The sequence below is a fragment of the Chrysemys picta genome, chromosome 8 (genome assembly GCF_011386835.1).
Source record: "Chrysemys picta bellii isolate R12L10 chromosome 8, ASM1138683v2, whole genome shotgun sequence".
NCBI classification, from domain to species: domain Eukaryota; kingdom Metazoa; phylum Chordata; order Testudines; family Emydidae; genus Chrysemys; species Chrysemys picta.
Genome location: NC_088798.1, coordinates 79,942,924 through 79,968,471, shown reverse-complemented (window position 1 = coordinate 79,968,471; position 25,548 = coordinate 79,942,924). Strand labels below are relative to the sequence as shown.

General features: G+C 38.7%; 2 protein-coding genes across 2 annotated transcripts in view; one reads left to right on the top strand and one right to left on the bottom strand.

Annotated features, from left to right (window-relative positions):
• Positions 1-25,548, top strand: part of DOCK2 (dedicator of cytokinesis 2) — a 492,812-nt gene that overhangs the window by 327,785 nt on the left and 139,479 nt on the right. The window lies entirely within an intron of this gene.
• INSYN2B (inhibitory synaptic factor family member 2B) overlaps positions 1-25,548 on the bottom strand; it is a 118,180-nt gene that overhangs the window by 92,424 nt on the left and 208 nt on the right. The window lies entirely within an intron of this gene.

Sequence of the window (25,548 nt, the reverse complement as noted above, 5' to 3'; positions counted from 1 at the left end):
GGGAATGAGCGACAGGGAATGGATCACTTGATTACCTGTTCATTCCCTCTAGGGCACCTGGCATTGGCCACTGTCTGAAGACAGGATACTGGGCTAGATGAACCTTTGGTCTGACCCAATATGGCCATTCTTACGTGATTAATAAAAAATGAAAGGAGGATAATATAATTAATGCCAATCAACATCAGATTATGGACAATAGATCCTGTCAAACTAACTTAATATCTTTTTTTGATGAGATTCAGATTCGGCTGATAAAGGGAATAATGTAAATGTAATATACTTAGACTTCTGTAAGGTGTTTGACATGGCGTCACACAAAATTTTGATTAAAAATAGAATATAAAATTAACTTTACACATTAAAAGAATTAAAAACTAGCTAACAGATAGGTCTCAAAAACTTATTGTAAATGGGGAGTCATCATCGAGCTGGCGTGTTTCTAATGGGGACCCTCCAGGATTGGTTCTTGGCCCTTTGCTATTTAACATTTTTATCAATGACTTGGAAGAGAAGATAAAATCATCACTAATAAAGTTTGCAGAAGACACACAAATTCGTTGGAGTGGTAAATAATGAAGAAGACCACTTACTGATATGGAGCAATCTGGATTTCTTGGTAGGCTGGACATAAGCAAATAATATATGTTTAAATAGAGCTAAATATAAATGTTTACATCCAGGAACAAAAAATGTCAGCCGTACTTACAGGATGGGGGACTCTAAACTGGGAAGCAGTGACTATGAAAGAGACTTTGGTGTCATAGTGGATAGTCAGCCAAACATGAACTCTCAGTATGATGCTGTGGCCAAAAGGGCTAATGCAGTCTTCGTATGAATAAAGAGGGGAATCTTGATTAGAAGTAGACCGATCGTTTTACTTCTGTATTTGGTACTAACGTGAGTGCTTGCTGGAGTACTGTGTCCAGTTCTGATGTTCACAACTGAATAAAGATGTTGATAAATTGGAGAGAGTCCGAGAAGAGCCATGAGAAAAATTAAAGGATTAGAAAACCTGCTTTATGGTGATAGACTCAAGGAGCTCCATTTGTTTAGCTGAACAAAGAGAAGGTTAAGGGGTGATGACCACAGTGGGCTCTTCAGTCTAGCAGAGAAAGGTGTAACATGATCTAATGGCTGGAAGTTAAAACTAGACAAATTCAGACTGGCATTAAGGTGTGTACAGGTGAGGGGAGTTTACCACTGGAACAATTTACCAAGGGTCGCGGTGGATTCTCCATCACTGGCAATTTTTATGTCAAGATTGGATGCTGTAGGAATTAGTTTGGGGAAGCTGTATGGCCTGTGTTGTACAGCAGTGCTCCTCAACCTTAAACTACGGTACCCCTTTCAGGAGTCTGATTTGTCTTGCGTACCTCAAATTTCACCTCAGTTAAAATCTACTTGCTTACAAAATCAGACATAAAAATACAAAAAAGTATCAGCATGCTATTACTGATAAATTGCGGAATGTCTCCATTTTACAATATAATTATAAAATAAATCAATGGAATATAAATATTGTACTTACATTTCAGGGTATAGTATGTAGAGCAGTATAAACAAGTCATTGTATGAAATTTTAGTTTGTAACTTCGCTAGTGCATTTTATGTAGTCTGCTGCAAAACTAGACAAATATCTAGATGAGTGAAGTACCCCCTGGAAGACCTCTGTATACCCCCAGGGGTACATGTACCCCTGGTTGAGAAACACTGTTGTACATGAAGTCAGACAGCATAATCACAGTGGTCCCATCTGACTTCAGAATATCTGAAAAACACCACTGAAAAACAGGCCTGTACTATGTACTTTGAGAGAATAAACAATGTGTTTTTCTGACTTCTGTAGACAAGACTTTAAAATTGAAGGCTGAGCCGGTTTTTCAGTAGTATGGCCATTTAAGAAATGCTGGCGCTAAGGTTGGATATTCAGCCTTTATTTATACATCTTGGCTTTTGAAGGTTTCAGTGTGAATATTAAAATGACCCTGCCCAGAAATATTCGATGTTTAAAAATGTTTTATTTCCTCCTGCTGCTCACACAGCCTGAAATTCCTTATCAGAAAAGTGGTTTCCATTCAGTGCACCGATGTGTTGGTTTGCTAATGTAAGGTTGTTCATTTTTATTGCATTTGAATTTTTTAAATGTGCTTTTCTAAACCTAAAGGGACATATGTACAATATTCGTATGAAAAATGAAGGTATCAATAACTAAAAAAAAATACTCAAAACAAATTAAATACTGTCCCATCAGTTTCCCCACTCAAGCTTCACCTGGTTCTTCACCCAGCCATATGCACTCAGATGTTTTCCTCACCTGCCCCCGCAAGTGATCCCAGTTCTACTTCTTTGGTTTATTGCCCAGTCCCTTAAAATTGCTGTTTAAATTGCAGAAAATGTACATTCATAATCAAATTATGGGGATCTTTATATGGTGAATTCCTAGTTTCTATGGGAATTTTAGCTGTTTAGCTGCGAACACCCATTGTATGATGTACTGGATTTTACAGTGAAACTTCTCAATGAATCAGCAGTCTCTTGTGATATCACTAACTTCATTATTCTTAGACTTTGTTTTTGTGGTAAATATTTTCCCTTTCTGCAGGTCTCTCTACTGGGAAAAGGACTAAAGAAAATATAACATATATAATATTGAATACATATTTTCTAATGCCCCTTCCTATGCAGTCACAGTAAATCCTAGATTATACCTCCATCCCATCTCCCCTCCTAATCTAATAATCTTCTGCACCTCCTAATTCTCTGCATTTCTTAGTAACTTCCATTCCCTTAATTTTGCCTCCCCACTTACTTCCTGACACCCCACCTGCCACTCTTGAGCTGCAGCCATTCCTCCTTTCATTTACAAATTTCAGCCTGTCATATATATCAAGACTCTTCCCACACCTCCTAGCCCTGTTCTCTCCTGAAAGCCTCTCCCTCACCCCATATTTCTATCCTGTTTGCTCACAGAAGATCCACTGCTTCCTCCCCTTGGATATGAGTCTGAATCAAAATCCCAGATACCAACAATCCTAAATGTTGGGAGTTTAGATCTTTCTTCAGATCTGCACTTCAAGGTGAGCCCTTATCATTGTGAGGAGCTGAGGCAAATCCCTGAATTGGTGTGGAGGCAAAGAGACCTGAATTTGGGGGAACTCTGGACTCAGATCTAAACTCTATACCTTTAGTCCATTTCTAGTCTCATGGTCTCTAGTAACACAGGATCTCTCTTTGTAACTTTTATCCTGGGCTCTTAACCCCAATTCCACCCTTACTTTAAAGCCCTCTGTGTAGCAGTCTTTGAGGGAGGAGATGTACATCTTTCACAAATAGGAAGTGAAGAGAGAAGGGCTATATCAGGATGTCTCTTGCAATTTAATCCCATCTCACCATTGTGCAAGACCTCTCCTGCTAATAAAAAAAAAAAAACAATAATCCCCACTGTCTGTGGTTTTACAGCACGGCAGTAATTTTATTCCAGAATTTCATATTTACTTAAATGTTTGGCCTATACACACGCTGAATAGCAATGCTACATTGTGTATAGATTTGCAGTCTTTTCACTGATTTGCAAGTTCAGCCACAAAGGTGACAAATGGATAGTCTATAACAAAATACTAGCCTACAAAATACCAGCACCAGCTTTGTGAACAGACAAACAACAAAAGGAACCTAGGCTGGGTCTGTTTAATTCACTTTCCCCTAGCCAATGCACAATACAAATTTCACTTCTGTTTCACAGGCTAATGAGGAAAATTTATTTTTGATTTCATTTAAACCAATGTAAACAATTAGACACTATTATTTCTTATTTGGAATTATAGTATGTTCCTGTAAAAGTATGTTCCTGTAAAAGTAAAATTATAGTATGTTCCTTTCTTTGTAAAGGAAATGCAATCTCTGTTTAACATTTATGTAGGGATGGTTATGCCCGATGCTGCAGAAATCTGCTACATTTCAATTTGCAATACAGTTGAATGGCTTCTTTAAAACTGAAGATTCAGATGACACCAAAAGAGTTTTACATGCATTGTTAAGTTTCAACATGGATCATTAATGAAATGTTATGATGATGGGACAACGTCCTTGAAAAGGGCATTCATGCAGTGTGCTGGAGGGTTTCCAGTGTATTATGTAGCTTGCTGCTATAAATATTTCTATTGATTGCAGAATTCTGTTTTGTTTTTATTTGCTGTATTTTCGGTTGGGTTTTGTGAATACCATCACATGCTAGGTGATATTTTTTTAGAGAAAGTTTGGTCGTCTGAAATTACACATTTTCCAAAACATTGATTTTGTTCAAACTGTAAAAAATATTGAGAAAGCTTAGTGAAAGAAATAGCACACCACTTGTTGCCTGACCTTTCATTGTGCATATTTCTTTGCAAAGTAGTTCAATGTAACATATTGCTTGATACATAAGTTAATAATTTGGGCTCCATGTAAACAGGCTGTGGAACAGAGGGGTGCTTTCTCGGACTCTATATGGGAATGCAGGGATCTTCTGCTGAGTCCTCCTAATATCAGGTGCTAAGACCTTGAATAAAAATGCAGTCAAAGATGGAGGTTTTGCAATGGAAACCCTAGGGACAGCCAAGTTTAGGAGAAACTGTAGGCTAAGGTTTGTTTTGTTGTTGTTCTGCATTAATAACAAAGAAAATGACAGGGAAGTGGAAGTTGGGACTGTTACCAGCATCAATGTATGTGGTTCAGGGCAGGGAGAAACTCCACCTGCTTGCAGGTGGAAACTTGTTTTTCTGGATTGGTTGATCTGCATTCAGAACGCATGAACAGCTTTTAAAAACATAACTACATTTAGCATACAAACATTAGCATTGTTGTTAGCTCTCTGAAGAAACTTTTCTTCACCTCTCTTCCCTTTTGGATTGTGTACAGCCCTTTCACATACTAAAACAATGGCTTGATAAATAAACTAACAAAGCCTGTCATTTTGGGGAAAGTATTAGTTTTGTACATTGTAAGAAGAGAATCATTTTACACTGTTTTTTGTTTAAACCACACATAAATTGGAATTATGTGAGAAATTTGAATGATAGAAAAATCAGACCCTTGCTTTTTTATATTTACTAGAAAAGGAATCTGTCACTGGAGAGTGCAATAACTTTCAGACTTATTTAGAGATGTCTTCACAATGACTGTACGAGAATTGTTTAAAAATAATAGTCTCTATGTTTTACACTATACTGCACAGCATCTTGGCTTTCAGTTACAGTGTTCTGAATTATTGTAGTCTGTGCTCCCTTGAATTCTTTGGCACTGCAGAACAAAGAGAGTGATGGAGCAAAGTTCAGTAAATTCCCAGACACTGATAATATACAGGCTTTTGCTATTCTGAACCAGTGGCTATCACTGTAAGCTGCAGATTTTCAGTTCTGATTCTTCATGGTCTCCATGACAATAGAAGTTACTTGGCAATTTTGGTACAAGTAGGTGAGCAGCAAATGTGGGAGGAAATAGACAGATACTCTTGTTTATATTCTAACACTGCCAGAGATATTGGGGCAGGGGAGTGGGGGAGAGATTACAACTAGTTAAGTATCAGGGGGTAGCCGTGTTAGTCTGTATCTACAAAAACAACAAGGAGTCTGGTGGCACCTTAAAGACTAACAGATTTATTTGGGCATAAGCTTTCGTGAGTAAAAACCTCACTTCTTCGGATGCATAGAGTGAAAGTTACAGATGCAGGCATTATATACAGCAACTAGTTGTTGCTGAAGTACCTTGTGCCACAGCTTGTATTTTGCCCACTGAAATGCTAAAGGGTCTGTAGAAAAATAGTGCTAGCCAGATGCACTGTAAATGGAGCCAGTTTTTTTTTTTTTAAATGGGATCCTTGATTCTCTCGGCTGTGCTTATTCAGCTCAGTGCATGACAACAGTAGTAGAGGTGACAATATATGCTGCCATTGGAAGTGTGTGTGTGTGTGTGTGTGTGTATATATATATATATTCATATTCAGTGGCTTGAGTGTACCATTGCTATGCTGACTAAGGCAGGTCTATCTCCTTCTATCTGCTGACTCTGAAATACATTTAGACTAGGAGAAATTGTGTTGTGCTGGTTTTGGGATTGGATTACAAGAAAATGGCTGAGACTAAATTCTGGAAAATCTGAAATTATACTAAGTGGCTAGGCAGCAGATACGTAGATAATTACATTTCCTATGGCTCCCTATTTTTGGTGAAGAGATGATACAGCAGATAGAGAACGTGAGCGGGCTGGGGTTTGATGCTTATCAGTAAGGCTATGATTTTGGCATAGACATTTTGAGTAAATTTTATGGCAGAGGTGTGGAGGGGAAAAACGGTAAGGCATGGATAAGTCAGCAAATGATGTAGTTTTTTCTATATCAGCATACACAAAATATAGTGGTGGTTCTGAAAGCTGAGGCTGGGGGAGAAAGGGCGGCTCCGTCCCATGGGGCTTGGTCAGCCTCCTCACTCGAAGCTTGTGATCTGGCACATGGGGTTGCAATGCCAGGTTTGGCCCTGGCGCCCTTCCTTAGATGGAAATAGAGGGATGGACGGGCTAAACCTCATGTTCCAGGTCGCAACCCCAACTCTGGGTTTGGGGGCCTAATCAAATGTGTTTTTACAGCCATTTCCAAGATTTCACCGAATTTATTCAGAATTCATTATTTTTGTGACCTGCATGGCAAAAACATAGCCCTAATCATCAGCAGAAATTAGGTATCAGTAGAGAGGAAGTTTTTCAGTGGAAATGTTTTCCAGTGAGTAATGCAGATTCAGCAACACTGAAATGTTTAGTAAATTCATATCAGCTTCACCAATTTGTTTGTCAAAAAAAAAAAAACCTAACAAAAATTCAGAAAAAAATTATATTTCATTTTGATATTTTTAAATAAAACATTTTGATGTTTTGGATCAAAATGACTTTTTATGTAAAATCATCTTTAAATTTACTTTTAAAAATATTTTTAAAAGTCTTATAATTGAACCAAAAATTGTTTCAGTTCAGGTTGAATGAAGTGTTATGTTTGACTTGAATGAATTTTAAAAAAAAAAATTGAGTTGTCGAAAATGTCTAAAAGAATTTGTTTTTGATTCAAACCAAAATGTTTTTACTTTTTTGGAATTGCCAGTGAATTCAAAAATCTATTATTCTCACAGCTCTGGGCATCACTCATTATCACAGCTGCTTTTCATTATATCGGGAATATTATCAGGCTCTGCCCTTGCATCTTGCGTTCTGGTCTGTTAATATATAGCACCCTAATAAGATAACGTGTAATCTGTAGCTGTTTCAGAATGTGGTAGCAATGTGCCCATTGAAGGTGGGCAGTGGCAGTAAGGATTTTGCCTACTCAGTATTTCATGTTGTCCATGGGCTAACAAGAATCACTTTTTGGGGGGTGGGAGGGAGGACTGGCTCTGAGGACTTGGGGCAGGATCAGCAAGATGAGTCTTTGGGATACAATCAAACAGAACATAAAAACAGCCATACTGGGTCAGACCAATGGTCCATCTAGCCCAGTATCCTGTCTTCTGAGAGTGGCCAGGGCCAGGTGCTCGAGAGGGAATGAACAGAGCATGCAATCATTGAGTGATCTATCCCCTGTTGTCCACTACCAGCTTCTGGCAAACAGGTTAGGGACACAGGCCATGGTGTTGCATTCCTGCCCATCCTGGCTAATAGCCACTGATGGACCTATCCTCCATGAATTTATCTAGTTCTTTTTTGAACACTCTTATAGTTATAGAACACTCACAACATCCCCTGGCAATGAGGTCCACAGGTTGACCATCCATTCTGTGAAGAAGTACTTCCTTTGGTTTGTTTTAAACCTGCTGCCTATTAAGAAGAAATATGATAAATTCTGTTTGAGGCAGAAATCTTTGGGTCCTCTGCCTCCTACTGCAGAAGCTTGTTCTCTTGAATCTTAGCAATCAGTTTGTGTTGGTTTACATTTCTGAATCTATCTTACTCTTTGTTTAAAATAGTAGCTCAGCTTCTCATTTACATTTCTAATAGTCCCATATCACAGGACATGTAACTGCAGGCTCTTTGAGACCCAAATGCAGGCTTGCAGGATGGGGTATCTTTTGGCACGTAAATTGTATTTAAACTATTAGGTTTTTTTATTATTATTTAGGGTTCTTAACAGACTGGCATGCATTTGGCACCTCAGGGGCCATGCATTTGACACCTCAAGGGCTTGCCTGCCCTCAGCAGTCCTCTGGCCTGTGCAATGGCCTCCCCTCCATAGCTGAGAAGTACCATGGGTTTAGCTTGTTTCATGTAAGTTCTGAAGACATTTTCATTTGCAAATATATTCAATCTGGTGCACTGATTTATTTTTAACTCTTAGTGATTTTATCTTGTCATGTTATAGCCCTTTTATCTGCTGTATATTTTAATATTTTATGGTTCTGATGTTTGTGAGGTGTCTAGATTGCTACAGCAGACAGGTATCTTAAAAATAAATTGTAGTATCATTATTGCCTGGCCTAGCTCAAGTCATCATACAACTTCTGAAGCTAAAGAGGAGCTTGTTTTTCAAAAAGACTGTTGCTTTGCTAAGAGAGGATTTTTCAAAAATGTTTCAATAAATTATTGGTAGCCTAGAAAAGTGCTATACCTGGAAGATGATACCCACCTGCCCTTAGCGATGGTTTCTGCATGTAAGGATTGACACATGTTAACAGGTTGGCATAGGAAGAGCTTGCACTGCTGCTGTCTATAGTGTGTACCTGCTCTTGTGAATAAACAGAGGATGTCAGTATCTTGGGCTGCTGATCTGACACTTTTCTCCAGCTCTTAAATTCAGTTTTTAAATATTCATACAAATAAAATGAAATGCTAAAGATCTGACAAGCTATCATTCAACAGTCAGTTCTAAAGGCAAGGAGCAAAGTAAGTACAAGGCCTTGTAGCTAACATTGCATGTCAGGACCATCAGGCCAGCAGCATCTGAACACGAGATGTAGTGAGGAAAGTGTGATACTTTAAGCTTAGTGGAGTAAGGCGCAATGAGTCCAGGGAGTGCTTTAAATATATGCAACAAGATTATAAAATCAATGTGATATTTAAGTGGAAGCCAACGTAATGTCAGTGAAATATGAGAAGGTCTTTTAGTCTGTGTAAAAATTCTGGCAAAGGAATTTAGAATCAATTGTAGCCTGTTCTTAGTCCCTGCTGGATGATTTCCAAGGGGGAGAGCCACAATAATCCAGTCAAGATATCAGAAAAGCATAGATAAGCATTTCAGTGTCCTCTTGGGAAAGACAGAACCATAACCTTTGCAGTGTTTCTAAGATGATAGAACATGAGTCTTATGATGTGATCATTAAAGGAAAGATTAAAACCCATGCTTGTACTGGCTGAAGGAATTAACAATGTCTTGCAAGAGAAGGCAAAGGCATGTCCCAGTGAAGTTGGGAGTGAACCAAAAGCCAGTCTCTTTTCCTGGTTTTGAGACTCAAACAATCCTGAGACAATTTGTAGCTGCTATTATGACTTATAGGACAGTTAGGCTTAGCTGTAAAGTTGTTAGATGATTATACCAATTGATAGTTAGAAAGAGCTAAATATGTGTGTAACATGTCTGCATTGCATTGTTTAACATATCTGCATATAGCTGTTGATTTTCATTAAGTATATTTTGTTGTCTTTCGGTATCTATTTAGGTTGGTATTTTTGAAGGAGTCCAAGGAAGTTAGTTGCCCAAATCCCATTGAAGTGCGGAGTCTATGACCCTCAGGTCCTTTGAAAATACCACTTTAATGTCTTATGTGTTGGATCCAATCTCATATGGGTCAGGGTAGTAAACCTCAAGGACAAAAGAACACAGTACACCTCTACCCCGATATAAAACCACCCGATATAACATGAATTCAGATATAACGCGGTAAAGCAGTGCTCCGGGGGGACGGGGCTGCGCACTCCAGTGGATCAAAGCAAGTTCGATATAATGCGGTTTCGCCTATAATGTGGTAAGATTTTTTGGCTCCCGAGGATAGCGTTATATCCAGGTAGAGGTGTATATATCTGTCGGGCTATACATGTGAACAGAAAGTCCTGATTATCAGGTGTCCCTAGCACAATGATGTACTTAAAGTGACTTAAAGTTAGTTGCATACATACTAATAATTTTTCACTGTGCTGTTTAGCATCCCTTTGAAAGTGCAAAATGGACATTATTGTTTATGGACTTGCTCATGGAGTACTTTTTTAATTGTGCACACACAGTTATTTGCTATTGAATAGTTTCTCATGAGTGCAACAATGCTGGTATTGATATTTTAATTCTTGATTAAAACATTCTACAGGGTATACAAAACAGATTAGGAGGTCAAATGTTGGTCCTTTTATTGTATTAAAGCTAAATTAAATGCATATTTCACAGACGCATATTATAGTTTGGGGTTGGTTCCTTGTGTAACTTTCTGCTGTAATGTGGCATCTGGCACCATTTGTAGCACTGGATACTTGTCTTGTACATGTGTAAACTAGTATTCTAGTGGAAATTGCCTTCTTCGTTTTGCAAGGAGTGAACAGTATATATAATTCACCTTTTTGGTTTGGTTTTGCTTTTATGGTCAGCCACACTGAAGATGTATTTCTAAAGGATATGCTCAATCAACCAAAAGCTGTTGCACCTGATGTAGGAGTTACTGGGTGAATTGCAATAGCTGTTTTATGCAGATCAGAATAGATGATCACAGTAGTTCCTTCTTGCCTTAAAATCTATTAATTTATTAAATTCCCCAACAATCGAGTGATTCTTCTGTTCTTCATAGCTTAGATTAGTAGGAAGCCTGGGATTCAGACTGTTTAATACAACAAATTAAATGTACCACACTCCCTTGCTTAAACCAAAATCTGGCCTCTTCCATGCATGAGCAAACCCACTGCAGGCAATTTTCATATCTATTACATATGTCACCAAAACGGCCAAATATTGTGACCCTATGTGGTTTTCCTACTGGGGACTTGGTGAGATCACAAGTTCATATTTGCATATTTTCTTACTACTTTTACAGAGGGTGGGAGAATTTGTCCTTTCTACTCTTCATGAAACTATGCACTAACCCCGTGGATTTCAATATACCTATAGGAATAGAATAGATCTTCCACTTAAGACCTCTACACAGTTCTCTAAATTGTCCCCATATCAGAGAGGCAGCATAGCTTTCACAGGATGCTTGTTTTGTGTGACCCTACCAGAGACACCCGCCTCCCCCACCCCACATGCTTAGAGGCTGCAGATAGTAGTGGGATTATTGAAGATTTAACATACGATAACTCGGGGGCAGGTTTTTGCTTGGGAATCTCCCCTCACCTTGCTTTGACTGGAGCACAGAATAGAGAACAGCTGCTCCTTGTCTCCTTGCTAGGGTTGCCAACTTTCTAATTGCACAAACCAAACACCCCTGTCCTACCCTGCCATGCCCTTTCCCAGAGGCCCTTCCCCTTCTCTGAGGTCCTGCCCCCACTCGCTCCATGCCCCCTCCCTCCATTGCTTGCTGTCCCCCACCCTCACTCACTTTCACCAGGATGGGGCAGGGTGTTGGGTTTCAGGCTCTGGGGTGGGGCCAGGAATGAAGGGTTTGGGGTGTGGGAGAGGACTCCGGGCTGGGGAAGGGGTTGGGGTGGGGGGGGGGGAAGGTATGGGCTCTGGGCTGCGGGTGCAGGCTCTGGGTGGGGCCAGAAATGAGGGATTAAGAGTGTGGGAGAGGGCTCGGAGTTGGGGGAGGGGGTTGGGGTACAAGAGACGGTGCGGGCTCTGGCTGCTGGGTATGGGCTCTGGGGTGGGACTGTGGATAAGGGGTTTGGGGTGTAGGAGGGGGCTCCGGGCTGGGGCAGGGGGTTGGGAGTGTGTGTGGGGGGTGAGGGCTTTGGCTGAGGGTGTGGGCTCTGGGGTGGAACCTTGGAGGAGGGGTTTGGGGTACAGGAGGGGGCTCAGGGCTGGGGGGTGTTGGGGAGAGTGTGAGGTGCAGACTCCGGGAAGGAGTTTGGGTGTGGGAAGGGACTCCGGGCTGGGGCGGGGGTTTGAGTGTGGGAGGGGGTTTGGGATGGCGGATCACAGCGATGCTTTTTGCGACTTGCAGGAAGCAGCCACCAGGTCCCTGCATCTCCTAGGTGCATGGGCAGCCAGGGAGGCTCTGCGCACTGCCATTATGCCTGCAGGTGCCATTCCCGCAGCTTCCATTGGTCGCTGTTCCCAGCCCATGGGAGCTGCGGAGCCAGCCCATGGGGTGGGGGCAGCACGCAGAGCCTTCCTGGCCACCCAGGCATCTAGGGGCTGGCAACCGCTTCCTGGAGCCATGAGGAGCCAGGGCAGGCAGGGAGCCTGCCTTAGCCCTGGGCCCCTGCTGCACCGCCAAGCTGACTTTTAATGGCCTGGGCGGCAGGGCCAACCGTAGCCGCCAGGGTCCCTTTTTGACCAGATGTTCTGGTCCAAAACCGGATGCCTAGCAACACTACTTCTTGCCCACCCCCTCAGAACCTCCTGCTTTGGCGTGTTACTTAGACCTCACTAATCTTTCACAGTTTGCCCCCTTCTGCCCTCTGAAATAGGAAGTTTCATGTTGCCTTGGGTACTTCTCAGAGGGGTTTTCTTCTCAAAATTGTGCTGAAGTTTGTTATTCATGTGTTCATTGAGGATAACTTAAGGGAGAACTTATATTCAGACATACTGGATCAGTAACAACTTAGGTAAGCGGAAGCCTGAAATTTCTCTCTATACAATGACCATGTAAATAAAATACGTAATTATAGACGTTTGTCCGGGTACTCCATAAAACTTCAGATCCTTAACCAAGCAATTACACTTTCATATATTCTCTACTAAGGTTCAAGCAAAAACATTTCACTGTAAATTTTAGCAAAATTGGGAAAGACAAGCTTACCCTGGAACTTTTTAAGGCAAGTTTAGGACATTTTGTATTGTATCAGTCATGATTGGTTGGGGGAGTTGATCCTCATTTTGATTGGTTTTATATATGCTATGAATAAAATTTAAAATTTAAGAAAACATATCTTTTAAATGTGCTTATGGCCAAATTTGCAAAGTATTATAGATCATAACATTAAGCATGTTACTGTTTTATTGTTCCAGTTGTCAATCTTGGCTATGTCAGACTACCTAGTTCATGTTAAAATGGTCCTCTTTCAAACAGGACTATGTTGATGCAAACTTTTCGGACCTTTTAGTTTGAGCCAGCAGTTAGAGCACTTACTCTGGGACGCTCTAATTCACATCCCGGTAGTCTATACTGTAGCACAGTATAGACAAGCCTAAAAAAAAAGCCAGCTCATGAGTTAAGGAATAGAAAACTTGTACTCCAGGATAACACACCAGGGTATCCCTAATATCTCCACAGTGTTGACAGTACTTTGTTCTTCTGGGGTTGTATCCAAAAGATTCCAAATGATATAGAACTCAGTTGATCTACTCAGAACCAAATCTGGCTACCTATTGGCAAGATTGACCACCCTTACAAAGAATGAAGAGCTGAGGAAAGCCTTACTGTGGTTCAAACTTCTAGTTCCAGGAAGACTAGACAATCAAATTATTTGCATACGCCAACAAGACACTCCTCACAGTGATCTCTATCCCTCTTTTTAAAGATCTTTTTGCAGTTTGTTTTTTCAACATATATTCTCACTTGTCAACTCATCTCCATTACAAGGTACTGTGCATCAGTCATTTCAGAGTCCAATTTATCTTTGATCATCACATTTGAGAAGGTCTTCCATTCAGTGTTAAATTACTGACATCAGAAATTAGACGGTCAAATGGCACAGATAGAAGAACCTGAATAAAACAGAATAGCAAAACTTGAAAAATAAAATGGCAGGAAGCTGCTCTTTCCACTATGTGTTGTCTGTCTATGAGTCTTGGCCCATGGTGTAACCTTGCCCTACCAAGCTGTCTGTGCCACCAGGGGAAAATACCTAGCAGATTCATGTGGATAATACAAAGTGCTGGGGCAATGCTCTGTTTTCTTAACATGCCACTGTAAATCAGTCCTCAGCTCACTCACATTTTCGCTGTCCCATGTGCAGATGATGTGTTGGGTTTTCCTTGGAGTCAAGCATTCAGACATGTTATTGCAACTTTCCCTTTCTGCATGCCCTTTCTCAGTAAAGCCATGTTTTCATATGTGCTGTGTGTGTGTGTGTGATACTCTTCTGGGACTGTACATTGTGATATTTCCCAATTGCTGGTAATAAGATCTGCTGTTGCCCTGCCTTGTTCACACTAGGAACAAATAATCTCATTCCTTTGAACAATCTCATCTAGTTTTCAAGGGAATGTCCATATTTTTTCATTACATCTCTTTTGACAGACAGGCTAGCTGGGTCTGTTATCAAATACTATCCATTGAAAAACCGATGGGCCCCACACTGGCTTTGGAGTGACAGTTAAAATAGCAGGGGGTGCAACAGCAGAGAAATCCACTTGAAAAAAGGCTCCTTGCCAGGGCCCTCACTTTATTTCCATTATAAACAAAAAAAGTCAAAGTACATGTGGTGTGACATTTTTGAATTGCTTCTAGTCAAGAAGGTTTTGATCTAAAACATGTAAAAAAAATACACAGGCAGAAAACTTAGTTTTGTCAGGCGGATGTACCTTGAGAGACTGCCTGCCAAATTATTGTTCAGTAATAGAACAAAAGAACATAAAAATTGCCATTCTGAATCAGAGCTGTGGTCTAGCTCATCCACTATGACAGTGGCCAGTGAGTTGTAAGAAACTTTGAAATACAATAATGTGCTCCCCATTCATGTTTCATCCAAATCTGTAACAGAGATCTGTTTAAAACTTGAAGTATAAGACTTTTATAACCCTTCCAAAACCTTTTTTAAAGCATTAATTAATATCACTCTAAGACTACAGATTTATTTGTGCATAAGCTTTCGTGGGTAAAACCCCCCACTTCTTCAGATGCATCACTTCTGGATATGCTTGTTATCCATATAAATGCCTTATCCCTATTTGAATGTTGCTAAATTCTTGGGCCCAGCAACATCTATGTCAGTGAGCTCCATAGTCCAGTTGCACATTGTGTGAGGGGAACACATTCTCTTTTATCAGTCTGGAATTTGCCACTTTTCAATGTCATTGAATGTGCCCTTGTTCTCCTGTTATGAGACAGAGAGAACAGGAGCTCACAATCTACCTTCTCTAGACCATTCATTATGTTGTGTAATTTTATCATACCCCTCTTATTCATAAGATAAACAATATACATCTTTCAATCTCTCTGCATATGAATTTTTCCATGCCCTTGTGTATTCTCCTCCTCATTCATTGAACACAGTCCATTTCTCCAGTATCTTTTTATTGAGATGGGGAGACCAATACTGTATGCAGTATTCCAGATAAGGGGGATCCATTGATTTATATAATGCCATTATAGTATTTTCCATTTTATTTTCCATCCCATTCCTTGTGCATCTTAACTATGAACACACTGTTACTAAGGGTATAATGCTTTGAAATTGATGTTATAGTGGCTGAGTGTATTATCATTTATCCCCAAATTTTCATTTTAGCTTGTATGCTATCTATGAAGACATGATGCATACCATTTCTTCCAATGCACACAAATAAAACATGCTTTGGTAAAACACAGTTAATACATGGGTAACTGGGTGAATTCTATGGCCGGTGTAAAACTGGAGGTTGGGCTAGATGATCTAATGGTCCCTTCTGGCTTTAAACTCTATCACTCTCACATATGAGTTGAGTTTGAATTTACTTGCAACATGTAATCCCAACTCATGCCTGTCATTCAGGAGCACGGCACCTAAGTTAGGTGCTCACAAAGTATATAATTGCTGTCTGAGACAAAATGTCCTAATTCATAGTGAGTACAGAAATATCTGAGTGCTGAGATGAAGATGTAGTTGTTCACATAGCATATCTGGCTGATATTGTTACAAATCTCCCTAGTTGTTTGTTTTGGGCTGGGCAGGGGTTGTTTGTTTGGTTTTTGTACGTGTATGAATAGCAGAAGAAGACACTGATTAATTAGATGACTAGAACTACTTTGGTTTCAGTTTTTCTTTAGGTGTAACAAGCTGTGCTACTGTAGTAAATAGTTGTGCTAGGGTAATAACGTCATTATGCATTTATACTGATATGTGCAATATAATATTAAAGGCCTACTCTATCAAGTGCCCCTATAGCCTTAACTTCCACTCCTCCTCCCGCACTGGACATGAGTAACTTCCACGGACTTGAGTGGAAGTCACCTGTATCTTGAGTGGGAGTCCAGTGAGTTCTTTGACAATTCTTTGTGCATCGTATGAGCTGGAACAGGTGCCTACTGTTTAGCATCATAAATGAAGTCAAAAATCTTTTATTTGGTATTAAAATTGGATTATGGCCCTTCCACAAATGTTCTCCAAGATCATTAATATGGTAAGAGCATTCTGCTACATCAGAGTAGTGCTGTAAAGCATCCCAGCTCATTGCTTTTAATTGAAATGCCTGCATAATGCTCTTGCAAAATCCAGACAGTTTTCAGAAGGATAAAAGCAAAGTGTGTCCTGCCAAATGTTGTGTTTAATACATATTGTTAAATAGAATCCAGTTCTTTATTTCAAACAATAATATTTATTTCTGTTAATTTTCTTGGATAAAATATTGATTTTCCACAGTCAGATGCAGTTGTATTACCTGAAATCAATTTCTCTGCCTCAGAAAGATAGTGCTAATTCTTTTATTCACTCTGGAGGCTATCAAATGAGACCTGGGAATCATCTGTAAAATACATTCGTAGCTAAGAAGAGCTGGTGGCATTGTAGGTTATAAATGTGATAGACCTAAGAAAAAGGTAAGCTATTGCTCAGTGATGTATACAAGACAAGAGGCAAGACTTACAGTCTTAAAACCCATCAGTCAGCACTGAAAAAGAAGGACAGCACTGGCTTAGCAACTCATTAATTTTTTTTTTTAATTTAATCAAGCCTATATATTTGCTGTTAGTGGTATGTACAAGGAAAATTATCTTCCATGGTTAGAGACAAATTCAAGGATAATTCTTTTTAAGGGACATTGAGAGATTAAGGTTAAATATTGTTCCATTGTTACCTTTAGTCCCTGGCACTGTCAAATCTTAATGTGAACACTAGTCTAATGGGGTTATACTGGTTTAAGTCGAAAGAGACTCAAAATGTGTCTGTAAAGCATATGATAAAAGTGTGGTGATTTGTATGCATTGAAGTTAAGCTGGTTAGAGTTTTGTAATAAGATGTTGCTAATTTTTCAGAATATGTGATGAAACAGCATCTATCCAATGTACATCTTAGTCTTCATAGTTCTATAGAGCAGATTGTATTGCATATGTTAGCTAAAATAAAATAACATAAAAATTACTTGATATAAATATTTCATGTTTCCTTAGAGGCTGAGTTAATAATTATTTTGCAGAATAGAGTGAATAGTGTAGTTTTAAAAGTCTCTACAATTAAAAATCTAATCACATTACTGCATAAATGAAATTAGTGGTTTTATCCTCTACAAAAAAGTATATTTACTGTCTTAATCATAATCTAATGTCTCAGCTGACTGATTTGAGATAGAAATATATTGATATGCTCACATACAGTGCAATATTACTTGGTATAATAAAGATAAATAAAAGAACCCTATAAAGCTGTATTAGCAGATACTTACACAAAATACCAGTGAAATCACATTTTTATTGTAGTTTTTTACCATGCCATCTCTGGCCATTTTACCTCATTCCCAATACTGCCTATAAAATCTGAGAGTGACATCTTTGTTTCTTTCTTCTGGGAGTATAGTTTCCCTCAGTTCCATCAGAAAACATTATGCAAAAGGTATCTGCCCTCTTTCATTCCCTATTGGCCTGTTCCAGGAGAAGATTATAGTGACCAGTAGTGAAAAGTCACAACTACTGGCTTCTCAGCAAGGCAGTCTAGTCAGGCAAAATCCTAGCCCAGTGAGAAGGACAAACGCAAACCACCCTGCATATTCTGACATTATGAAACACCACAGGGGAAGGACAACTTTCTACTCTTGTGCGTGGATGTTCCCCTTCCTGGCAGGGTTTCCTACAGTCTGATGAGCAACCCCGCAGTTGTATGAAGCTCCAAGACCTCAAAACAGATGAACGGCTGGTCTGACCCGTCCTATTAGAAACTAAAAATAAAATTTCATGGTGTGTGCATGTGTGAGGTTTGTGGGGCATCCCTTCACCTTTCATTTGGGTGCTGAGAAGATTTGAGGGACACCAGTCACTGTTGTGGGAGGTATATGTTGCCCTGTTTGAAGTGGTGTGTAATCACCATTTAATGTTGGGGGAATTGTGTGTAGATTTTTGGTCCCTGTGACATTGGTTTTCTTGATAAGTTCCAGACTTGGAAGTTCTAAGGCATAACAGGCATTCATTTTCAGAAGGAATTATTTCCAAGACAGCAAAAGCATCTGCTTTGAGTGGACTGGTTAACATTGTAAAAAGAGCATTTGTAAAGACAGGGAATATGACTGTGTTTAAATAGGCTACTTTTTTCTGGGGGAAAATTAACACTGCTAGTTAGTCCAAATGGAACAGGGAATGTGTTATACGATTGGAGGCTAGTGTGTGGCAGAGATCACGGAGGCTCCCCTAATTCAGGCTGGTTCAGAGGTAGAGCAAATGGCCAAGGCACATCATGATAAAGTTCCTAATATGGAAGGGGAATGTAATGACTGTTGCACTAATAATTTTACATTCCTTTGTCATATGGAAAGGGGAAGGAGGCACTCAGTATAGAGAACATTCAGTACTCAGTTTGGGTTTATCAGATCATCCCAGACGTTAAAGGAAATGGGAATTTTTCATGAAGTGCATTGCACATTCAGCATTTCCCCCAATAACTTTAAATTTGTTATTGTTCAGGTTAGTTCAATGAACTTAGATGAACTAAAATGAAAAATTTTATAGTACCTTAAAAATACTGTATAGTCTGTGCCTTAATGGGATAGATGTGTTTCCCTTCCTCTTAGAAAACAAACACCCCCACACTCTTCTGTCACAAATAAAACCAACCAACCAAATCCCAATACAGGATGCAATAACTGAAAAAGGCTTTGTAAATAATAATGTTAAATAATAGCAAGTTCTTACCATAGTGCTTATCCATAGATCTCAAAGCACTTTACAAAGGAGTTCAATATCAATATTGTAAAGCATTGTCAGTTTTTTCCCCCTATGAAATAAATGCCACACTCTACCCCAGGGTGGCACATCAGTGTCTGAACATCTTTTCAGTTCTGAACTGTTACAATGCATCTGCATTGGGAAAATTGGTACACATTCTTCAGCAACAATTCAGCTGTACTAGTGCTCTCATAAATGGGGCTCGGGCATTTTGTCAGGAAAACCTACAGGCTGAGTGAGTTACGCAGGTTTTCATGGCAGGTCAGTAAAAAAAAAAAATTCTGGGCCCTTGGTATCATAAGTGCATTTGAACCTTTGCTGCAAAATTTTATCTATTGCTCTTAGTGTAGAGAAGGTCTTTGTGGAATCCTTTGAGGTCACCATAGAACTAATTCAAAAACTTTGCTAAATGTGGTTGAAGTTTTGTGCTATTGATTCCAGAATTTTCAGAAATATAATGTATATTGACTCACATTTTCTTTGCAAAAAAATTAAAGGTAGAGGAAAATTTTTCAAAGTTGTTCAATTTCCACTGAGTGTATTAGGAGATATTTTGATAAAGCCCTGTGCACTGCTTTGACAATTCAGGGGTAGATTTATATTAAGCCTATCTGTGTATGTGCACTTCAGGTTTTTAATTTGATTTTTCCTGCTCTTGTGTGCAGTCAGTGTAGCTGAAAGACAATAAAACTGATTAAAGGGTGATTGACTTCTTGGAATACAAGAGTTAGTTTTGTTTTGTTTTTAGTTTTTAAATAAATGAAGCAGCTGTTTAAGACATTTGGCCTTCACGATATCTGGAAAGCTACAGAGGACTACCCAAAGATAAAAGATGCCACCTCAAGCTTGTTTATGTAATCACATCTTTGTTCCTGTGTATTTCAGAAGGAAAACAAAAACTAAATTGCTGCTCTATAAATGATTCCACTAGGCTTTGCTGCTGACCCCTCTTATCTCTACTGGTGTTTTCCTTTGTAGCAAATTCTCAGACAGTGTGCTGTTTCCTTTCAGCTCTTTTTACTGTTGGATATTACCTTTCATTCCAGATCACTCCCACTGCTACTACCCTCCCTTTCTAGTTCCCAGACCAGCTTCCAACCCCTTTCTCTGCAAGAGACTGGCTGTACTTCACTAGAGGAAAATGACTTAATTGGTACTAAAATAAACTAGAATTAAGAGCATTTAAAATAGTTTCTTTGTATAGTTGTATTTTGTGCTTTTATAGTTTCTGCAGAATGTTAAGCTGCTAGTTGTCTTTAATGTGGAGGGGAGTGTGGTAAAATGGCAGCCTTGGCTAAAAGAGTAAGGAGCTTATAATGCTTTTAATATTAAGTTAGCCACATCCCTGCTAGCCCAACTGGTCCTTAACTGGTCAGGCCTGGCCCAGGGTGGAATGGGTACAAAGAATCACAGCTGCAAACAAGAAGCTCATGGAAATAAGCCCCCTGCCTCCTCAGGTAAACTTGGAGATTTTGAAAGGATGGATGCCCATTGCACTGGATGGGAAGTTCATGTCAGATATCTAAAGCAGCCTGGAAGAAGGCATGAAAGCAGGTGTGGGAGAAGAAGTTGATTGTAGTGGAGTGATTGGTGAGGTGTGGTAAGAAATGAGAGCAGCTATGTAAGCAAGAGTAGAATTGCACAGATACTAGAAGGTAAGGATGAAAGCTTTAATTTGATACAGCAGATGAGAAGAAGCCAACAGAGGGTTTTGAAGTACAAGGCAGATGTGGTCTAGGCAGTAGGTTACAGATGATTTTAGCTTCTGTGCTTTGGACAGAATAAAGCGGAAGCCTTGCAGTGAATCTTCTGTCGCAATGACTGTTCATTGTAGGTGATTGCTCTGCCATTGGAAAGTAGATAAAGAATGTATATTATACTTTATGTGCATGCAGGTGTATGAATCTTCTAAGGAGGTCACTATGTAAATATGTTCTGTACAATGTAATGGGACAGATTCTATCCACTGGTTCTTCACTATTTTGCACCGGTGTAAAGAAGGACAAAATCTGGCCCAATTAATATACTTCTGTGATAAATCATTTACAATGCAGTCATGCTCCTTGTTAGATTTTATCCTGGGAAATGCTGGGCAGGGAGAATGGGGGGTGATTCTAGTACTGAACATACACACAAAAAATTAGATTGTAGCGAAAGAATACCACTTTTGTGGGATGGGAGGTTCTTTGAATGTTGGTTTTTAGACCCCCACAGATAATTGTAAGACTAAGACTTGTAGCAGGGCATAATACTTCTGTTTTTTGGAGAAATACCATGCTATCATTATATCTGCATTAGCTTTAAAGGAACAATTTTGAGAGAGCCTTAATTGTATAACCTTTAATAGACTTTTAAATCTGAGAGGCTGCTTTTATTCCCATATCATTTCTGTTGTAAAATTACTCACATTTTCCCATTAATTAATCCAACATGTAGGTAATTATCCTTCTATGTTCAACTAAACGCTAGGCTGTACTAAATTTTACCTACTATGGAAGGTAAACAGTGGAATAAGAATACAGCAGACTGGGATGTTTTTAGTCAGAAACTAAAAGCTGTCAGTAAGATGTGCAAATAGAGTACCAAGGCTTCAGTTTAGTCATCTATGAAAGACAAGAAGACAGGTCCAATGAACTATAAGACATCAAACATAAATGTAAAAATAGAACCTCAAACCTAGTACAGCAGAGGATGGATCTACTTTATGTAAACAAACCAAAAAACAACCCCAACCCCCCACCCCCAAATATTCAATGACAAGCTGTGATAAATGTATGTGGGGTGGATCGGTTTCCAAATTTCAAACACTGTGTACACATTTGATAAGCACAATAGGCTGTTACATAACAGCTTATTATAATCTTTATATTTTTGGTCTAGGCCTTTATACCTAGGCACATGGCTTGGAGGAGTATAGGAGAGCATGTGGCTTGGAGGTGAATTATATTCCTCTGAGAAGACACAAAACTACTACATAAGGAATATCTGATTCACCACTTCAAATTCAGTTTATACCTTTTTCAGCACAAAATGCTGCTGTTCAATGTTTTTCATAATATGATAAAGAAGTGTTGTGTTACCATCTGTATCGATATAGACATGCACTAGAGTTCTGAGGGTATATTGTTTTTCTGAAGCACTGTAAGCATTACTATGTGTGCCAAAAAGCTTTGAACTACTGTCACTCTCAATGGCATCACAGTGCATTCCTTAGCTTTTATTTACAAGAATTGTCACATTGTGCATATGCTCAACCTAAGCAGGTGAGGTTATTTACTCGTTTCATGAATGTCCAGAAGATCTTTCTGTATTGCATTATTACAATATAGAAACTGCTAATATATTGGTGATTTTTAACATTGTGAGCAGTATTCAGATTACAAAAAATGCTCTCATGTATATTAATGATGTGACTTATATTTGTATAATACCTGTTACCCAGAAAGTTCCCAAAGAACTTTCCAGACTTCACAAACACCAGTTTTGCACTCCACTCCATTGATTTCAGTTGAGTTAATGTATGCCTGATTTGTACTGTGAAAATTAGCTCAGACTCAATACGTAGTGTGATCACATCACCCACTACTGAAAAGTAAATTGTTTATATGTTATTTATATATATTATAAACACATAAACAAATATTATTCCAATTATGCCTTTTGAAACATCAGGTAGACTTGTTGACTTACTGTTAACTGTTTGTACTCTTTTTAGATAAAAGTAATAGTTTAAAACTTTAAATATTCTGCTAATGGCATGTCTTTAACTATTGCCTTTCAAAAGCCTTAGAGCATTAGTATTTAAATTTTATTTTGGTTGCTTTTTGTTGACATGTATGTGGACATATATCGTGACACACGAGGATAACTGTTTAATTGGCCACATGAACCAAATACCTTCCACCCTCACTCCATGTGCACACTTCCCAGCATGTAAAAAATACCCACAATATAACCAAGTGAATGTTTAACTTATACTAGATTAATATTGAAGAATAGTTTCATTCTACATCATTTGCTATTTTTTCTCTAGTGTTTTTGTTTTATTATTGCTTGTGGTTCTTGTACATTATTTGAAGTTACTACAGCAACCTGTCATCATCTGGTATGATAAAGTATACTGGGATTAGGGTTGTTGGGGCTGAAGTTTGTCATCTTTCTCCTACAACCCTATCACTTTCTTAATAGTTCTTTTCCCATCAGTGCTACACATGCAGCTCATGAAAAAAGAACAGGAGTACTTGTGGCACCTTAGAGACTAACAAATTATTAGAGCATAAGCTTTCGTGGGCTACAGCCCACTTCTTTGGATGCGTAAGAAGTGGGCTGTAGCCCACGAAAGCTTATGCTCTAAAAAATTTGTTAGTCTCTAAGGTGCCACCAGTACTCCTGTTTTTGCGGATACAGACTAACACGGCTGCTACTCTGAAACCTGTCATGCAGTTCATGGACATTGACTTTAGTGGGAATGGCGCAAATAGACATCTCCCCTCTCCAAGGCTTACAAAGCCACATTTGATTTCTTGATTGAATATCTTATCATTGACTATGTGGTTTGTTTATACTAAATCTGTAAATAGGATAGTTTCTTTTTAGCTAACACTTTGCAGTATCTGTACTAAGACTGCAAGATACACTCTACAGTTCTTTGAAGTTTGATGGATCATGGTGTTTTCTTTACTGTTCAGGAGTTTTGAGTGTTTACTGGAAGAGTGGGTTTCCTCATCTGTGTCTCATTGCCCTTTGACATCCTAAGTGATGCTTTTTGTTCCTGCTAATGATATAAGCAAATATTCTAACAGCTACCTAATTTTTTTTCAGACCGATGTATTTCATTTTTCCAAGTGCTGTCAATTATTTGGTTAACAGACACTGCTTTGTTAAGAAGTTATATTGTCAATCTGGTGTGAAGATGTTTCTGTGCATGAAGGTGGTAAATTAATGTACATAATTTATTGCAACTTTTCATAATAATGTATTCTAAGCAGAAATCTTCCTGTTAACATCATTTTAAGTATTCCTTCATCAGTCAAGTGTTCACTGTGATTACACTTATTTTTACACATGTTTGACCTAGTTTCAATCATGCATCTCTCCTGTGATTCATAAGATACATCTTAACAAGGCTAAGCACAGCTGAAATGACCTGTCAAGTTTATTTGGATAACTTCATCTTCTCTGCAACTTGTTTTATTTGCATTTAAATATTCAGTTCCCTACATATAGTGCTTCTTTAAAAAAGAAACTTCACATCATCACAGTCCACTAGCATGTTTGCAGGATGTTCCTGATTCCAAATGTCTTATGCCCAAGTTATAAACATACTAAGTGAATTTAAAAACTGATTGCTTAATTTGTGGAGTTTACTTTATTGTGAAGTAGTTAATGGTTCTTAAATATTATAAGATTCTTAGACAATGTAGGACAATTTAGATGAATATACATATACTTGCTGACAGAATTGTGAAGTATACTTAAGTTCTAACAGTGTGAGAATGGTGATGTTGAGAATGCCTGAGCACTTGTGAAATGAGAGGCTATACCTGTTTCTTGCTGGCTTTTGGAGAGGGGGGAGAGCAAGTTTTCAACATAAGAAATCAAGTGGTTAAATATAATTATTATAATTATACTCAAGGTTGCTTCATGTAAATGATTAAAGGTCATAAAAAGTTAATATACCAATATAAATTTAATATACAGTTCAGTCTTAACATGATATTGGGAAGTGGAGGGGGGGTCGGATTTTTGACAGAAAACCTGCTGTGCTGGCACCTTCCATTTCATATATCAATCAGTCACACTGCTGTGAAAGTTGACAGGTTTGCTGCCGGAAACTGTCTGACAAAATTGTGATATTTATTGGTAGGAGAACTGCTTTCATTAACCAGCATATGTCATCTGTTAATTTACACAATTCCCATTTACAAGTTACTAAACACAGGCACTCATGCTAGACTGTAATACTATACTGCTAGACAGATTTTAAAAGTTGCAACAAATAAATTAACATTCTTAAAGTCATTTTGGCTGAACAGCAAGATAGTACATCTACTAGAGTCTAGTACAGAGAGTGCTTATCTCAGCAAATGGTTACTTCAAATTAGTGGGAGAAAACACATTCTGTAGCATCTCTTAAAGCTTCTTAAGGAGAAAAATACAACACATGCTTTCATGTGTAATATTCTGTAATTTGTGTTGCCAGTTATTTCTTTCAAAATTGAAATCAAGACATTGGAAAAAATTAAGTCTCACCACTGCACCCACTGCAGCTTCCTGGCAGTTGTGGATTTGAGTTCACAAAAGAGTCTAATTTGAGCAATACCTGTAAAAGTAAACTACTGTAGGACAGAAAATCAGCATTTCCTTTTAGAAGAACATCAGT